The sequence below is a fragment of the Carassius auratus genome, chromosome 28 (assembly GCF_003368295.1).
Source record: "Carassius auratus strain Wakin chromosome 28, ASM336829v1, whole genome shotgun sequence".
Classification (NCBI taxonomy): Eukaryota; Metazoa; Chordata; class Actinopteri; order Cypriniformes; family Cyprinidae; genus Carassius; species Carassius auratus.
Window position 1 is genome coordinate 11,805,892 of NC_039270.1, and position 19,956 is coordinate 11,825,847.

Genomic DNA, 19,956 nt, shown 5'->3' on the forward strand with positions numbered 1-19,956 from the left:
CAATTTTTTTTTAAGAAAAAATATTTTATTTCTCTTAAACACACACAAGATAGAAACTGTGAAATAAGCATTTTTTTCCCTTGTAGATGAGTTTCAATGGATCCACTGAAGTTAATGGGTGCCGTCAAAATGAGAGCCCAAACAGCTGATTAAAACCTCACAATAATCCACAAGTAATCTATATGACGTCAGTCTATCAGTCAACATACTGTGAATTGAAAAGCTGTGTTTGTAATTAACTAATTCAGAACATTTTTAACTTCAAACCATTGCTTCCTGCTCAATATGAGGTAAAATAAAAGAAAAAAGTCATCACAGCTGAATCGGGAGCACAGATCAAGTTGAAAAAAGTTATAAACCCATGGTTGGTGGATTTTGATGTGAGAGGGCAACAGGGAAAATACTTCTAATGAAGGACACTTTATTATGGATATATATATATATATATATATATATATATATATATATATATATATATATATATATATATATATATATATACATGAACTGAAGTCTTGTGCATTATTGTGATGTTTTTATCAGCTGTTTAGACAGCACCCATATACTTCAGAGTATGTACTGATGAGCATGTGATGTGATGCCAAATGTCTCCAAATCTGAAACAAGTTCTTCTACATCTTGGATGGACTGAGGGTGTGTGTATTTTCACATAATTTGGCTGAACTATTTTTAAGACAAAATGAAACCTGAAAACATCAGCAAACAAAATGAGAATAATAATAAATAATGGATCATGTAAGGTTGGTTTCCATTTTTAAAAAGGTAAATGTCTGTGAGTTTAGGATGCATTAGTATTAAATGCAGAAATGGATATGGAAAATGTTATATATCTGTTTGATTAAGCTGATGTGAGATGATGTTTGGGTGGATTTATTTTGCATGATTACAGCGACAGTGAAGCTTTTGAAAACAATTTGCTTCAGAGCAATAAGCATAATGGTCCTGAAAATTGTAAGAGCGTCATAAACATATTAAATAAAATAAAAAAGACCAAATGGATGCCAAAAAATACTCAGCAGGTTTTTTTGCCTATATGCTCATTATTAGTATCTGCACACCACTTAGTTGCACTCCTGTCAGTTACTGTTGTTGTTGTTGTTTTTTTCTAGCTCAGTTTTTGGCATATAATGGCGGGTCATAGTGATCATAGCTGTCAAGCTCCAAAAAGGATTAAAAAAATCAATGAATAAAAACATTTACACATAAAAATGTAACTCATACAGCATTGAACCGAACTTTAATTTTTGGCTGACCGATTCCTTTAAATATCTTCAGCTTTTTGTAAGTTAGCTAAAATTAAAAACAGATGCAATTGCCATTTTGCAATACAATTGAGAATAACTTTTATCATACAAAGAGGAGGTTTTTGCTTCATTTTATCTCAGTTCAAGCATAAATTAGTTCATGCGAAAATAAATCTTGTTAAACTATGTAATCTCCTCTCATCCATAACAAAGATCCATGTATTTGGCTAAAGAACCCCACACAGCTCCAACAGGGTCTTTCCCTGACATTTGGACCAGATCACTGGTTTTCTTTATTTCACTCATCTGGTTAAATTCCCACATAGACCAAGAGAGAGGTAAGAGCAGAGGGTCACGTCACAATGACCTCAATAACTCTTGAGAGATCGCAAAAAGAAATTGGTTTTGAACACGTAGAGTTCACCCAAGACCACAGAAAACCTGCAGAAATCATAAGAACAATGTCCACAGGGACCAGAGAAGAACAATTGAGTAGAACTGGACTTTGTCTGATAGGGGTGCGCTTCATTAACCAACACTAGAGCAACTACAATTTCAGAAAGACATTCCCAAACCAAAGAAATAGATGGAATGTTTTCCACAATACATACTTATGTCACATAAGGCCAGTTCCTCAATGCAGAGCATACTTAAAAGCAAGAAAACTGAAAGCAAGGTCACTGTTTTTACCTATTTATTATAAGCTGAAAAGTGTGTAGGTGTGCAAAAACAATCAGCTTTGATTGCCATATTGCATATTCATATTTTAAGCAATGGAGAGTAAATGGTGACCTGAACTGTTAAGCTACAGTAATTGTACATCAAACTCAATATGAGCAAATTGCTCAGTTTGGAGAGAGATCTAAAAACATTAGAAGCATTACAGTGTCCTTTGTTCTATTTCAGATGTCATTTGTGATTGAGTTAATGAATTGGAAATTTATGACAGATGGTTAATAGATTATTGTCACCAATTATGTATGCACAAACAGTTAAAAAATGTGGTGTTTTTCACATAAATTCACTTGATAGCACAAGATGATGGCAGTTTTGGGAGATCAGCTTGAGTTTGTGACACATGTATATGCTCTAATGTGGCAGCAGTGCTTTTAACAGTCCCTCGCTCCCTGCTTAATGTGAGGAACAGCGTCATGACTCTGCCCAAGGGCACGTTGCCCTCTAAGACTGCCAGATAGGAAGATGCTCACTTCCTGTTTACTTCATCGTTATTCATCTTTATCAGATTGTTGTAAAAAGCTGGCAGAAATTAGAGTGTCTCAAAACCAATAAACAAGCATGCATGTTCTCCAGATGTAAATGCCTCTATTATAATGTAAAGCAATGCTCGGTTCGCTATTGTGTAAATGAAAATCAGGAACTGCTCAACAAATGACTTAATTTCAAATGCAATTTTCTTCATTTATTACCATTTTAAGGGAAATTAATCTTTTTAGAATCTGTTTAGTTGTTTCTTTTTTTTTTTTTTGTCTATGAATGCATGGATCTAGAGGCAAGGCCGTCACAAGTGGGGTGAAAGGTACTGACGATTATAGGGGCCCACGGCCGAGGGGGGGCCCCGGTGATCTCAACCGTCTGGCTGAGGCCAGCCTAAAAAGACAATCAGGACAGTTGACAGGCCACTGCTGCATGTCGTCACGAAAGCTTATCATTTTCATGTGTTTTTAAGCCTGACTAGTTTCCAATTTAAACATTCAAAAAAGTTTAGATCATTCAAACACCTGTGTTCGGTGCGCACGTATCTCACAGTCTCAGAGCCGCGTCTGACAGACAGCGACACTAAACCGAGATCTCCTTTGCGAAGTTCTCCTCGAACTTCCTCCTGCACCTGAACGAAAAAATACAAATCGCAGTTTAAACAAACATAAAAGGATGTGAAAAAGCCCATTTCAACACCACGGTGTTCTGGTGTTCAGGGCTCACGCAGAGAGAGGCGTCTCAAAACACTATTTTAACACAAAATTTGCTTCTTTTTGCTCTTGTACCAACAAAAACATACAAAATATGTCAAAATATCCGTCTTGGAAAGCATGTTCGAAAAAACTGTCGGTTATGTCTTAAGTGAAAGTAAACAGTTAAGAAAAATATCGGATGTGTATTATATTGGATGCTTCATCGTCTCTTGACCGCGCCTAATTTAGCTACTGGCTGCTATAATATTAATCCAAGAAAATTAAATTTTTTAAGTTTCAATAGTAGGTGCAGGACACTATAATTAATTTAGGTAAGAGAGTATAGCAAAATAAAGCGAGCTGTGACATATTATACCCAAAAAAATCTTCATACATTGGACTACTAGTGAAATTGATCAAGAAAAAAAAAATGGGACCAAAATTATTCAGACACTTTGACCTCACCATTTTTTGCTTACGTGTTTTGTTTTTTTTTCCTGAATTGCTAACGCAACCTTTTCACACCACAGACTGAACAAAATTAAGCATTGTTTGGTAATTGTTCAACAAAGTTTTGTCATATCCGTTACATATCTTTCTATCAAAGTTATCTGACATGGACCCACTTTATATTAAGTGGCCTTAACTACTATGTACTTACATTTTAATTAATAATTTAGCACAATGTACTTATTGTGTACATACATGTTTTTGCATTGTACTTATATTTTTAAAAAGACGACATGTAATTACATCTGTATCTAATTTCTGTAATTACATTTATAATTACACTGTTGACCCATACTTTACACCTTAACCCACCCTTAAACTTACCCATACCTGCAACCCTCTCCCTAACCTTACCCCTATCCCACCTCAATAGCAGCAAAAGTGTTTTACAATACAATATGAACACAATCAGTACATTGTACTTATTTTTTATGTAAGTACACAGTAGTTAAGGCCACCTAATATAAAGTGGGACCTCTGACATTATCGAGATGAATTTGTTCTGACAGTTCAACTCTGAGTTCTTGTCATATTTTATTACCATTTTATAAACTACAGCAAATAAACTGTGACAATGTAAGAAATGTTGAAGGTGTCTGAATACATTTTGGTTTGACTGTTAATTTAATTTTTATAGTGAAGACCATGCAGTGTTATTTTACATTTAATTATTTGTTTTCTGTACCTGGACACCTGCAAACACGAAACAACTTAAACATTGTGCAATTAGCACAAATAAATAAATAGAATGAACATATAAATTAACCAATTTCAAACAGGGCCCATTGGTACAGCCTGCACCGGGGCCCCGCAAACCCCAGCTATGGCCCTGTCTAGAGGTAATATGATTGGGAGGAGGATGACCGACAGAGTCCCAGGTGGTGATGGAGGTAGGATCCATGGAGAAGACAGGTAGCATGGGCCGGAGGAGCCTGGGTGACAGAGGGAGGAGACAGGAGGGACCCAGGTCACAGCCATGATTGCGGCCCATGGTTGAGCCGACAGAGAGGAGCCATGTTGTAGGAATGGCTGACGGCTTGAGGGGGCCAGTAGATGGTGGCAGAGCAGTTAGTGGTCGAGCCCGAGTCTGAGACATTGATCTGAAGAGCCACGGTGACGGGGAGAATCTGGAGGGCCAAGGTGGAGCAGATGGCTCTGACAACCGAGGCAGAGGCAGGGATCCAGAAGGCTGCGGTGGTGCTGGAGAGTCAGAGGATCAAGGTGGAGCTGGAGGGAAAGAGGGACGGAGGGACAGAGGAAAGAGGTGTGAGGAATGAGGTGTAGCCGGAGGAATGAAGTCTCGAGGCTCTGGCTCTCCGTCAGCGGTGGGCTCAGGCTCTTGTTCTGAGCAGCAGGGTGTGCAAAAAAGCACAGCTTACTATTTCTCTTCTAGGTCCGGTCTTCTGTCATGCCACGGTGGAATGAAACGCATGAGGAAGATGATGAAAAATTTAAATTGTCTTTAATAATGCACAACAGGGCAAACACATGATGGACAGGTGGAATCGCATGCACGACTGTACGACAAACATGAACAGAACACAAAGTGAGCAGAACACAACTTAAATAGTAGGACTGGTGAGGGTCATTAAAGTGCCCCTATTATGCTATTTTTATGGTTCCTATGTTTTGGGAGTCTTAAAAAACGCTTCAGTTTTTTCACAATATATGCATTTAATATCACCTCATTTTCCAGCGATCAAATTATTATTTTGAAGCAGTTCTAAGATTCAGTCTCTCTAAACCCATCCTTTCCGTGAGCCTGCTCTGCGTTGATTGGTCAGATGGGCTAGTCTGTTGTGATTGGTCTACGGCATACAGCGCGTGTTGGAAACAATACACCTGTTTCAATAGTTCTGTATTTTGAATGCTCTATAAAAAATATATTAAATCTAAAATATCTAGAAAAAACATCTATTATTTTTCATACTTTCAGGTTGTGATTCAGTGGAGCAGCTGGTCCAAATAAACCGGATACTGATCCAACTTTCAACAGCAATCATTTTGTGAATCCCACATCGAACTCCCAGAGATTAGAGAAGCAGTCATCAGTAGAATGATGCATTTGTGGATGGGGTCAAGTTGTTTGCGGCTAGCCAAAGTTGAACATTGGCGAGCATTCTGTAAATGTGTTACCTCATGAGGTTTAGCCATCACATAAGTGGCATTCTTATTAATAACGACTCCTTTCCGCTGTTCAGAGTTGATTCTTTATTTTGTGAGACAATAACTATATTTATCATGCACTTTCAGCTTTACAACTTTGCAGATAGTTTACAGTACATTCACATAAAGCTACATTACACACTGCATGAAATGCAATATTGGAAATGGCACGATAGGCGCACATGCAATGACACACACCTGAAAGTAATGAAAATAATCAGACAGAGACAGAAACTAGGTCAAACAGAGCACATGAGGAAGACAACACAACAAACAGTCCATGGTGTGACAATGTTCAAGTAGTTTTTACTGTATTTCTGATCAAATAAATGCAGCTTTGGTGAGCATAAGATAATTATTTCAAAACATTTATTTTACATTTAAATATTTACTGCATCTACTGCAATATAGTTGTGTGGTACAGCTTAAAAGTTCTTTAATATCCTTTTTTGTCTGTAGGCTCACCTTTACTTGAGCTATTTCAGACGTTTCTTTTCTATGGAAGCGCAGGCATATTTAAAAATAACCCGCTGTGCTATTACACCTCCACACCTATATATTTTTTTTTGGCCAGAAAAGGACCTGAGAGGGTCAATTAATTCTGAAACCAGTTTGTGACCTTACAGACACTATGAACTGTATGTCCATTAAAAGCCTGCACAACTATTTTTACATTAATCTTTTACATCCAGGTGCATTCTCAATGACCTATAAATCTGCCCATTGTGACCAAAAGCACATCTGGCTGATATTGTTCTGTTTTCTGTGTTATGCTGTTTAAAAGTCTTGTACCACAATTGTTAATTTATCATCCTGTGCAACCCAACTTTTAGGTTCATAGAAATGCCACACACATGCGCATCAGAACTGTGCAGATAAGGTTAAGTGCTCGGGGTGCAGGTCTTGCTCCAAAACCACCTCTTATCTGCCTGACCACCCTAAACACCCAGGTTGTGTTTTAGGAGACACACTGCTTCATAGATTAAATTGCTGTGGCTGGTCAATACTACAGATGGAGAATGTCAGATAATGCAGTAAGCTTTTGAGAGAGGAGCTGGCTCACAGGAACTCAGGTCTGCTCAAGAAAAAGAAAAAAATAGCAATAACAGCACTGAGAAAGTAGTGATACACCTGCTGTTGAATTCAATATTAATGAAAAAAGTTGCTTGGCAACTGCGATAGCATCCAGTTATACTAATTACTGTGATTCTTATCTTAATTACCATTATCTTACTCATCTTATTAATCTTACTCATATTACATTTACAAATAAAACTATTATACAGTAGGTATCTTTTATTACCTGTCACAGTCTTCATCTGGTGTGCCCAGGGTGGCCTTCAGACTTGACTCAGACTCTACCAGAAATTACTCCAGACATGACTCGAGGAAAAGTACTTATGAAAATTGTAAAAGCAACTTGAGTCTTTGTATATTCAAAAAAGGGGGCCGAATATGCACCCTTGGCTCCGGACAGCCAACCATTACACAGCACCATTTTTTAGAGAACAGTGTGTCAAAACAGCGGAGCAGATCACATAACAAGCACCCAGGGTCGTTTATAGTAAATATCTTTTAGTGCTATATCCTCTAGTATTTTTAACAAAAGCCAAACATGCTTTTTTCAAACCCTTTCAGCGACGGCATTCTGTAGATTTGTCCCACTTTCTACCTCCCATTAAAACAGTGGGTAGTACAGTTCAACAATGAAAAATGCTACCTGTAAAGTTATGGTTTATTAACGTCTACCCCTACCACAACCCTAAATACAGTAATGCAAATACAGTAATTATGTGTTATATTCGCAATTGTGGTTTTGTAATATCGATGTCACATATTTGTTTGTGTGTCATGGTAGACCCATACACTTATTATAGAATTTCATTACAGAAAAACATTTTGAAAACATGGCCTATAAATAACAGACTGGATGTACAATAACCTTACATCTTAACACTACTTTTTTATTTTTTACAAAGCAGATCATAGATCATATATTTTGTCTATGGCCTATAAAACAGCTTCATAAATAGGAAGATTTCAATACATGAGGGTTCTGAAATTCTGAATGAGATTTTTTCAGCAAGCCATTAAATGACTTGAGACTCGACTCGGACTCGTGACCAAAGACTCGAGGCTTGAATCAGACTCCAGGTTAAAGACTTCAGACTTGACTCAGACGATAAAGACTTCAGACTTGACTCAGACTCCAGTGATAAAGACTTCAGACTTCACTCATACTCCAGCGATAAGGACTCCAGACTTGACTCAGACTCCAGGTTAAAGACTTCAGACTTGACTCAGACGCCAGGGATAAAGACTTCAGACTTGACTCGGACTCCAGCGATAAAGACTTCAGACTTGACTCAGACTCCAGCAATAAAGACTGCAGACTTGACTCAGACTCAAGGGTTAAAGACTTCAGACTTATCTCAGACTCAAGGGTTAAAGACTTCAGACTTATCTCAGACTCAAGGGTTAAAGACTTCAGACTTGACTCAGACTCCAGGGATAAAGACTTCAGACTTGACTCAGACTCCAGGTTAAAGACTTCAGACTTGACTCGGACTCCAGCGATAAAGACTTCAGACTTGACTCAGACTCCAGGTTAAAGACTTCAGACTTGACTCGGACTCCAGCGATAAAGACTTAAGACTTGACTCAAACTCCAGCGATAAAGAATTCAGACTTGACTCAGACGCCAGGGATAAAGACTTCAGACTTGACTCGGACTCCAGCGATAAAGACTTCAGACTTGACTCGGACTCCAGCGATAAAGACTTCAGACTTGACTCGGACTCCAGCGATAAAGACTTCAGACTTGATTCGGACTCCAGCGATAAAGACTTCAGACTTGACTCAGACTCCAGCAATAAAGACTGCAGACTTGACTCTTTATTTATCAAAAAAAAAATCCTAAAAATATTATTAAGCAGCAATATTATTAATTATTGCTATAACAGTTATAGTAAATCAGCATGTTAGAAAGATTTCTGAAGGATCATGTGAGACTGAAGACTGGAATAATGGCTGAAGAAAATTTAAATATATATTTTTTATAGTATATTACAATAGAAAACATTTGAAAACAGAAAAATCATAACTTTTTGTCTTAATGTGAATAGTATATAAAATGTTTCAACACTGCAAACCAAGCTTTCCAAGCTTATTTATGACTGAAAAAATCATATCACATGTGTTGCTTTGCTTTGACAGACAGTTTTTACTACCATACAGACTTCTGACATTCCATCATACCTCATGAGGGAACGTTTCCAAGAGCAAAACACACAAGATCCAGGCCCAGATGACAGTACTCATAACATCACTGGAATGCATTAAATCTGTTGGAGCTATTTCTTGACCTCTGTATGATAAATTAAATGTACGAATCTGGAAGAATTTCACTTGGAATTACATTCCTCATGTATCCATTTAAATGTTGGTCTGGAAGCACGGGATGTCAGATATCAGTCCCTCTGTTGAAATGACAAACAGACAGTTGGTGTTTTACCAGAGAAGCAACATGAATAACTGTAAAAGTACAGCTTATTTAAAGCATTGCAATCAATAATAAATAAAAAAGCTGATGATTCATTCAAACCAGAGAAAGGATTTTTTTTTATTGTACCCCGAATTGGTACATATTCATTACATATGAGTATGAATTGGTTTAAAAAAAAAAAAAATCATACTAGTACCTAAAATGTGTGTGTGTATAAATACATATATATATATTATAGTATAGTATAGTATAGTTATTTTATTTACATCCCTGCAGTCAAGACACATTGATATTTGGCAGTGAACTTACAGTGAACCTTTAAAAATATTTAGATGCACATGAAAAATTAGAGGTCATTTGTTATGTGAATATCTAAGTGTGTAGATTTCATGCACTCATTGCATTATTCTTTAGATAGAAAATGAGTCATGTTCTACAAATCTTCTTTCTGGCACAGTAAGAAGTAATTATTGCATATGAGCAATTAAGTAAAACTGTACATCATACAGGAAATGGAACAACTGGGCCTTGTATTGTCTGTGCTCAAATGCAGCAATACATATAGAATAAAGCTAATTAATGTTTATCCGTTCATGTACAGTAATTCAAACAATACATAACATATCTAACTTTAACCCTCTGAGTTCTAAGGGTTTTTTTGGGACCTGGAGAAGTTTTGTTGTTATTATGTGTGTATACAAATAAAACTAGCACCTTTACAGATTCGACTGATGTATTGATTTATCTGTATGATCAAAACTGAAAGTGTAATTTAAGTTATTTTCGGTGTTATGAGGAGAAGATCCCTTAAAACGCATATTTGCATTGATCGACACCAGAAGGTTAACCTCTGCGCAAAGTTTGTTCCTCTTCGGGAACTCGAGCTGCGTCGAGCGCTTTTGGGGAACGCCTCTGGCAAGAACAACTCTGAATATCATGTGCAATCAGTCCAATGGAAGAGTGTGACGTCACGGGCGGGGTGACGTAGCGACCAGGAAGCTATAAAGGCACCTGCCACACAGCTGACTTCAGCTTCGCGTCTTTCAGCAAGCGCTCTGTGTGTGCATGTCTAAAGTCTGTCTTGTGAGTCTTATTTATTTTTGTCTGTGTCCCAATAAACAACATAATGCCTAAGAGCAAAGCAAAAACACGGCATTTGAAGGGCGATTCCAGATCGCGCTATGGATTGTTTGTTCCTCCCTGCCCACGTACATCATGGGGGGGGATACAAACAGTCTATGCGTGGTTTGCCTGGGATCGAAGCACGCTGAGTCGGCTCTCGAGGGAGCCGAGTGCCAGGCCGTTATGTACGCTTTGATCTCGGAGGGCTCTCTTGAAGGAGGGAGCCTTCGCCAGCGTTCCTCACGATACCGGTCCCGCTTTCGCCTAGGCGGAACGGCGCCGTCATTCGTTAGTTTCGCAGATCAATATGTTGGAGGGAATGGAGACGGGCACATCCTTATCTCCTACCTTACCCATCAGATCTGCCAGATTCCTGGGTTCGGAAGCCCGAGCTTCGGTTCTTCTCCCCCGAGCATCGGGCTTGACGCTCCGCCTTTCTTTCTCCGAGGAGATTGATACAGAGGGCGTCGGCGAGCTTTTAGTTGCACAAACATAAAGTTGCATAAGCATATACAATAAACAGTGTTATGCCTAACATTATACGAGAAGCTATATAATCTCCGAAGGGATTAATATTGTTTGTGTGACTAATTATTTGCGCGCTGTCGAGGCAACGCGTGTATTACATCATTTTCAGTTGTGAATTTTTCATACCCGACCACTTGTCTGGTTGTTTAAACTCCATTTAATAAGGAGGAGTTAGTTCTATCACTTCAATGTGTACTTTGTCACAATCTAGTTTTATCTGTTTACTTGTCTGATTGTTTTGATTTCATTAAATTCTAAGAAATTTAATAACTGAGAAGTTAATATATCACTTCAATGTGTATTGTATCACAATCCAGACCGTGTTTACTTGTCTGATTATTTAAAATTCTGAGGAATATAATGACTTTGAGAAGTCAGCACTTCAATATGTACTTTATCTCAATCCAGACCGTGTTTACTTGTCTGATTGTTTGATTGTTTAAAATTCTGAGGAATATGATGACTTTGAGAAGTCAGCACTTCAATGTGTACTTTATCTCAATCTAGACCGTGTTTACTTGTCTGATTGCTGAATTTCATTAGATTCTGAGGACTTCAAGAAGGACATCTAACTTCAAGAAGTTCAATATATCACTTCAATGTGAATTGTATCACAATCCAGACCATTTACTTGTCTGATTGTTTGATTGCATTAAATTCTGAGGAATACAATGACAGTTATTGAACATGTGAAGTTAGATGTACTGGAGGGACTGCTGGGCGGGAGCCCCCTCCATGTACAAACAGAGCAACGCTCTGGGCCAGCGACTTCTCAGCCTAATCCAAATCCAATGTCAGGCTGGGAGGTCCACATAAGTGGAAAAGTTCAGTCACGACTACAGAGGGTGGCCCCTACTGGGGTAGAGCGGTGTCCACCTCATTATACGGTGCCCGTCTCACCTCAGTCCCCTCGGGAGGTGGGTTTGCCAACCATGCCAGAGTTTCAGGGCGCAACCGTTTCCAGCGAGCACTGCTCTCAGTTATTTCCGCCCGTGAGCGTAGCGGAGCTGAGGCGCTCGCCGCCCCTTCGGGGGCCTCTTACACCAGAGTTCAGTCTCGAGAGACTGATTCCCTTAGTACATCAGTTAGCAGCGTGAAAACTACTGCCAAATGTATCTCAATGGGTCTCAATGTATCTCAATAGAAAGAGGCTATCGCATTCAGTTTGACCATCGACCGCCGACATTCAATGGGGTTACACCGACAGTAGTTGGCCCCCAGCAGGCTCTGGTGATGGAACAAGAAGCGAATGCCCTATTAAGGAAGGCGGCCATCGAGGTGGTCCCTCCTCTAGACAGGGAGTCCGGGTTTTACAGCTGGTATTTCATAGTTCGAAAGAAGGATGGGGGGGTTGCGTCCGATCTTAGACTTACGTCATCTAAACCTCTCAGTTATGTCACTGAAGTTCAAAATGCTCACTGTCAAACAGGTTGTAGCTCAAATCAGATTCGAGGACTGGTTTGTCGCAATAGATCTCAAACTTCCAAATATCCATCCTTCCACAGCACAGGAAGTCTCTGAGGTTCGCTTTCGGGGGCAAAGCCTACCAATATCGAATACTTCCCTTCGGCCTTGCACTCTCACCCCGCACGTTCACGAAATGTGTAGATGTGGCTCTGGTATCCCTCTGTATGCAGGGCATCTGCACTCTGAACTATATCAACTATTTAAGCTCAATCAGAGCAAATGACGGTTCAACATCGAGATGTCGTTCTCGCACATATTGGGGAGCCGGGTCTGAGACTGAACACCCAGAAGAGTGTACTTTCTCCAGTTCAGAGAACCACCTATCTAGGCGTAGTGTGGGATTCGACCACGATGCAGGCACATTTGTCTCCTGCTCGGATCGAGTCAATCCTTATCTCAGTCAAGAGAGTCAGAGAAGGCCAGCCACTCACTGTCAAGCAGTTTCAGAGACTGTTAGGGCTTATGGCAGCTGTGTCCAATGGGATACCTTTTGGCCTCCTGCACATAAGACCCCTACAGTGGTGGATCAAGACCAAGGGATTTTCCCTTGGTCCTGAGGAATACAATGACAGTTATTGAACATGTGAAGTTAGATGTACTGGAGGGACTGCTGGGCGGGAGCCCCCTCCATGTACAAACAGAGCAACGCTCTGGGCCAGCGACTTCTCAGCCTAATCCAAATCCAATGTCAGGCTGGGAGGTCCACATAAGTGGAAAAGTTCAGTCACGACTACAGAGGGTGGCCCCTACTGGGGTAGAGCGGTGTCCACCTCATTATACGGTGCCCGTCTCACCTCAGTCCCCTCGGGAGGTGGGTTTGCCAACCATGCCAGAGTTTCAGGGCGCAACCGTTTCCAGCGAGCACTGCTCTCAGTTATTTCCGCCCGTGAGCGTAGCGGAGCTGAGGCGCTCGCCGCCCCTTCGGGGGCCTCTTACACCAGAGTTCAGTCTCGAGAGACTGATTCCCTTAGTACATCAGTTAGCAGCGTGAAAACTACTGCCAAATGTATCTCAATGGGTCTCAATGTATCTCAATAGAAAGAGGCTATCGCATTCAGTTTGACCATCGACCGCCGACATTCAATGGGGTTACACCGACAGTAGTTGGCCCCCAGCAGGCTCTGGTGATGGAACAAGAAGCGAATGCCCTATTAAGGAAGGCGGCCATCGAGGTGGTCCCTCCTCTAGACAGGGAGTCCGGGTTTTACAGCTGGTATTTCATAGTTCGAAAGAAGGATGGGGGGGTTGCGTCCGATCTTAGACTTACGTCATCTAAACCTCTCAGTTATGTCACTGAAGTTCAAAATGCTCACTGTCAAACAGGTTGTAGCTCAAATCAGATTCGAGGACTGGTTTGTCGCAATAGATCTCAAACTTCCAAATATCCATCCTTCCACAGCACAGGAAGTCTCTGAGGTTCGCTTTCGGGGGCAAAGCCTACCAATATCGAATACTTCCCTTCGGCCTTGCACTCTCACCCCGCACGTTCACGAAATGTGTAGATGTGGCTCTGGTATCCCTCTGTATGCAGGGCATCTGCACTCTGAACTATATCAACTATTTAAGCTCAATCAGAGCAAATGACGGTTCAACATCGAGATGTCGTTCTCGCACATATTGGGGAGCCGGGTCTGAGACTGAACACCCAGAAGAGTGTACTTTCTCCAGTTCAGAGAACCACCTATCTAGGCGTAGTGTGGGATTCGACCACGATGCAGGCACATTTGTCTCCTGCTCGGATCGAGTCAATCCTTATCTCAGTCAAGAGAGTCAGAGAAGGCCAGCCACTCACTGTCAAGCAGTTTCAGAGACTGTTAGGGCTTATGGCAGCTGTGTCCAATGGGATACCTTTTGGCCTCCTGCACATAAGACCCCTACAGTGGTGGATCAAGACCAAGGGATTTTCCCCACGGGGGAATCCATTACGAACCATCAAGGTCACGCGGCGATGCCTTCATGCCTTAGATATGTGAAAGAAACCTTAGTTCTTGAATCAGGGCCCGGTGCTGGGAGCTCTTGGTCGCAGTGTAATGATAGCGACAGACGCATCCCTCACCGGTTGGGCTGCCCATGGTCTGTGGAGCGGTCGCCATCTGACATGACATACCAGTTGTCTAAAGATGCTAGCTGTGCATCGAGCATTGAAATATTTCCTCCCAGACCTGAGAGGTCACCATGTGTTGGTGCGCACCGACAACACATTGGCGATCTCTTATATCAGTCACCAGAGAGATCGGCATTTGTGCCCCTTGTACAAGCTGGCACACCAGATCCTTCTGTGGTCCCAGGACAAACTCCTCTCGTTCGGAGCAGTGTATATTCCTGGGAGATTGAGTGTGGGAGCAGGCATACTGTCGAGACAGGGGCCGAGACCCTGGGGCTTCATCCCAAGATGTCCCCTCTGTTTCTCTCTAGTTCATCCAGCTCCTCTGGGACTGCACGCTATGGAACAGACCTGGCCGAGGCTTCGTCTGTATGCTTTTCCCCCTATCGCTCTGCTCCCGGGAGTTCTTAGTAGCCCCGTTCTGGCCAGGCCCAGTATGGCTCGCAGATCTGATCTCTCTCCTCGACGGCTCTCCATGGGAGATTCTGATCAGGACAGATCTACTCTCTTAGGCGTAGGGCAAAATAATTCACCCTCGCCTGGAGTTGTGGAAGTTGTCTGTGTAGCCCCTGAGCGGGCACAGCTCATAGCTTCCGGTCTCCCAACCGAGGTTGTTGAGACCCCCCCCACTCCAATCCAGAGCTCCCTCTACGAGGAAACTGTACGCCCTGAGGTTGAAACCGTTCTCCTCGTGGTGCAGAGACCGCCAGCTTGACCCTGTTAACTGCCCAGTGCGCTGAGGCTGAGACCTCCAGTATGGTCCCGTGTTCCCCCCTGGGACTTGGTTGTGGTGATAGAGGCTCTTTGTAAAGCTCCATTTGAGCCGATTCATGAATATTACTGGCTATTACTTCCCTAAAGAGAGTTGGAGACCTTCAGGGCCCCTCGGTGGCCCCTACCTACTTAGACTTTGCCCCTGGTATGGCCACAGCATTTTTATACGCTCGAGCGGGTTACGCTCCTAAAGTTCCCTCTGTTACGCCACAACCCATAGTACTGCAGGACTTCTGCCCTCCTCCCTTTTGGGAGCCAGACTAGGAGAAGCTAAATTGTATGTGTCCAGTTCGAGGACTGGACGCATACGTCCACAGAGGTGCTGTGGAGAAAACCTGACCAATTGCTTGTTTGCTACAGTCCTCCTAAAAAGTGTTCCCCTGCCTCTAAGCAGACCCTTAGTCGTTGGATAGTCGAGGCTATGAACGAGTCCTATGAGTCCTCTGGTCTTCCCCTTTCTTTGGGAGCCAAGGCTCACTCTACTAGGGGTATGGCTGCCTATAAGCCTTTCTAGCAGGTGTGTCCCTCTTGGACATCTGCAACGCTGCGGGGTGGTCCATGCCCTCTACATTTGCCAGATTTTACAATCTCGATATGCGAGCCAATCCTGGCTCTTCTGTCCTCTCGCCTTAGCTGTGCTCTTCGGATACACACTCGTCAGGGGGTTGGTAGTCTGGCAGCGTTGGCACATTGTTCCCCAAAAGCACTCGACGCAGCTCGAGTTCCCGAAGAGGAACGTCCCTAGGTTACGAATGTAACCCTAGTACCTCGAGAGAATGAGACACTGCGTTGCAGAGCCATACTCCCGGCACCCCTGCCGGCGCTTGCTTCCCTACTCGAAGCTGAAGTCAGCTGTGTGGCAGGTGCCTTTATAGATTCCTGGTCGCTACGTCACCCCGCCCGTGACGTCACGCTCTTCCATTGGACTGATTGCACACGATATTCAGAGTTGTTCTTGCCAGAGGCGTTCCCCAAAAGCACTCAACGCAGCGTCTCGTTCCCTCGAGGAACTAGGGTTACATTCGTAACCTAGGGACGTTTTTTACATTTATTTAAACCAACGGGTTATAAATTAACTTTGGAATATACTAAACCCCAGAGACTCCAGGTAGAGCCTAACTGTAACTCCCTGATGGCACGGCTTCTGGCTTTGTAAAAATGTATTTTGTAACCAAGAAATTTGCTAAATGAATCAATATTACTATACAGAGATGGTATTGTTGTCTAAGGATTGGAAAGCAATGCTAGACAAAACTTGCAGACAGGTTTATCTTGTTTATCTTTGATATGCCATCAAACTTGCACACCATGCTCAGAGACTTTAGGAATAATCACATCAGTCTAGGGTACAATTGTGATGGTAAAGATGGCGGTCAAAGAGTGAACTCGCCTTGCACCCCAAAGCATTTGAAAATAGTCTGGTACATTAGGACCAGAAATGGCTGCCTGGTGTCTGTATTGACTTTATCAACAAGGCTAATTTTCTTTAAAGGAACCAAGGAAATAAGTTAATTTTGCCTGATCAGAGTCATTGTTGATGAATATAACTATTTATAGACTTACAGAGCCTGCTGTGTTCAACTAAACTTTAGGTAACATAACAAAATATATATATACATATGAAATATATGATATATTGTCAAATTGAAGATCGAATTGTTAAATAATAATAATAATAATAATAATAACAAAATTTAAAAATGTAAAAAACAAATATTACTTTTATCCAAAAGGGAATAAAACATCTTAATGAGTTTGCCGATTAGTGTGCTTAACATCGATCATGCTTAATTTATTTTCTTTTATGGAGGAACTATTGGCAATTTTATAGTATCTGCTGGAACATTTGCTCCAGGATCTGATCCATACATCGGTCAATAAACCAATCAATATTTATATTGGTATATATTAAAATATATTTCCACATATTCAAAAAATAGGCATGTATAATCAGTGTTGGGGTAAGTTACTTTTAAAATATTGTGCTACTCCATAAAAAGTAACTAATTACGTTAGTCTAAAACTGCATCATGTTCACACAGTGCACACAATGCCTCTGTACCTCCGATTTCTCCTATTATGGGGAAAGGATACTTGTCAGTCAGTGAATGTGAAAACAAAATAACTGACGTTATTTTTCTTTTCTCAGATATTTTCTTGTAAATTAAAAAGTAATGCGTTGCTAGTTACTTGAAAAAAGTTATCTTATTACATAACCCCAAAACTATAATATGCTATTCAACAATATTTGTATAATTTAGAAAATACAAATGCATTTTTAAGATGCTCTATATATTTTAATCCAAGAAAATATACTTAAAATTTATACTTAAAAACCTGTTGTCCATAATTTGCATTAACATATAACACATTTAAATGTAAATCAGCAAGGAACAATACACACACACATACATTATGTGTGTGTTCGTGTGTACTGTATATACTGTAAACTTTATATTTATTGCCATATGGGGAGAAACACAACTCATCAGTTTTACAAAGTCACTTGCTATGACACACATCCATAAATTTCCATAAATGACCCATCAGAGCTTTCAGGGTGCAAATTAAATCCTCCTACAGTAGATTGTTTCAATGTTGGAAAAACACTTGATACAACTTCAATAAAAAAAAATAAAAAAAATAGCACACACAGTGCATTACACTGCATTCAGTTATGTCATTTTTTTTTACATGAAAGTTGCTGAACATCACAAGAAATAAATAATGTTGTATGATTTATAATTATAATAGAGATTCTACTTAATCTAACGTACTGACCTCATTACAGGTATTGCGTACATGTATTGCTGTCATAGTACGTGTTAAGCAATTCAAATACTTTAAAAAGATTCATGGATCCCTGAAAATCATTACACAACAGGAGTCATTTAAAAGAGTTGGACATGAACAAGAAGGGATTATTTCGTAACACAGCTGCCTTTCTCTATGGTCCTTTGTGAAAGAACAGATCTGCCTGAATGTTTGAAGCCCCAGTGATTTCACAGTAAATTAAGATAATAGCCAGAGCCAGAGCTGAATATATGAAACATGACTGTCATAAAATGGTTTGGACAGGTCAGGTGGTGACACAACCGGGTCAGATTTATCTACCCAAACTCAAAGCCTAATGGGTCAGATGTTAGAACAGAGCATGCCATGTTATATTAATGAAACCTGCCTGTCAAAGAGACATTGCTGCACATTTTAGGGATGGCACCGATTAAAATACACACCTCACTGGGGTCTCCTGGTTTTATTCTAAATGCCAAATAAGTAACAGACTGCATCGCCTAACCTGCTCTGTCTTAGTGCTGCTTGATATCTGTCAAGACAAATACAGACACACATCAGTCACGCCTGAGCAGAACACTGACTGACAGCTAGAGAAGAATGAGATACTTCTTTTGCAGAACAAATTTTGTTGTGTTGTTTAACAGGATCAGTTTTTTTAATTTTTTTTATTCAAATGCTCCAAGCACTATAATCCAAATTAAAAGCTCTAGAAAAATAAATTAAAGTGTTCAATAAACTTGAATTAATTGTGTGGAAAAGGTCCCCTCAATTTAATTAAATTCTTATATAACTAATAAACTAAACTGAAGTTCTCGGTAAATGTTAACATGCTAAATATAAATTTAGAAAATGGAATTAATCATTAATATAATGCTATTAATATTACATTTTATAATTTCATAAAGCATGCAGCGTTCAACAAAAAATTTTTAAACATAAAAGTCTAATACATAAATACATTCTACATATTATATTGTACATAATATTTAAATTCATATTCCCAGATCTCCACAAAAAAATATAATCTAAAATGTTTCAAAATATATTTACATTAATTTATTTTCTACCAGTATATTTTCTGGGTCATTTTTTGCAAGCATTTTGTGTATATTTTAAAATATGTAAATGTTTGTGTGTGCAAATGTACTTAAGCAGCATATATATATATATATATATATATATATATATATGCATAGCCCTCTGTAAATTTCAGTCCACTGTCAAATTTTCAGTTGTCAAAAAAAAAAAAAAAATAATAATTCAGATTTGTTTTAGTCTTTTATCAAACAGACAAACTCTCCATTACACTCGCACACATACTCTGGTCTGGAATTCTGCAAACATGGACAGCACCGCATGAAAACAAATAAAGTCCAATATGCATCACAAATCACACCAGAAACAACAGGTGAGGAGCAAATGGCAGGTGAGAATCTTGAATATTGGAGACAGTTCAATGGGTCTTAACTGGAGAACAACACAGGTAAGTACACACTGAGTCAGGATAAGGTTCAGGTTGTGAACAGAAGACCAGAGGATGAAACACTGTGGTGAGAGTGGCTTTGTAGCTGACTTTTTTTGTGAGTGCAGGTGCGGGTGATCAGTAACCCAGTGACAGGGATCGAGTGTGAGTGGGAACAGGTGACTGTGTGATGATGGAGGTGGATGTGACAGTGATGATTCCCTGACAATATGCTTTTGGCCTGTATGTGGAAGGCTGAAATTCGAGAACTGTTGTATGACTAGTTTTAAATTAATCAATGCGAGGGACTATGGAGTTAGAAATGTGTCTTTATTACATGCGAGAAA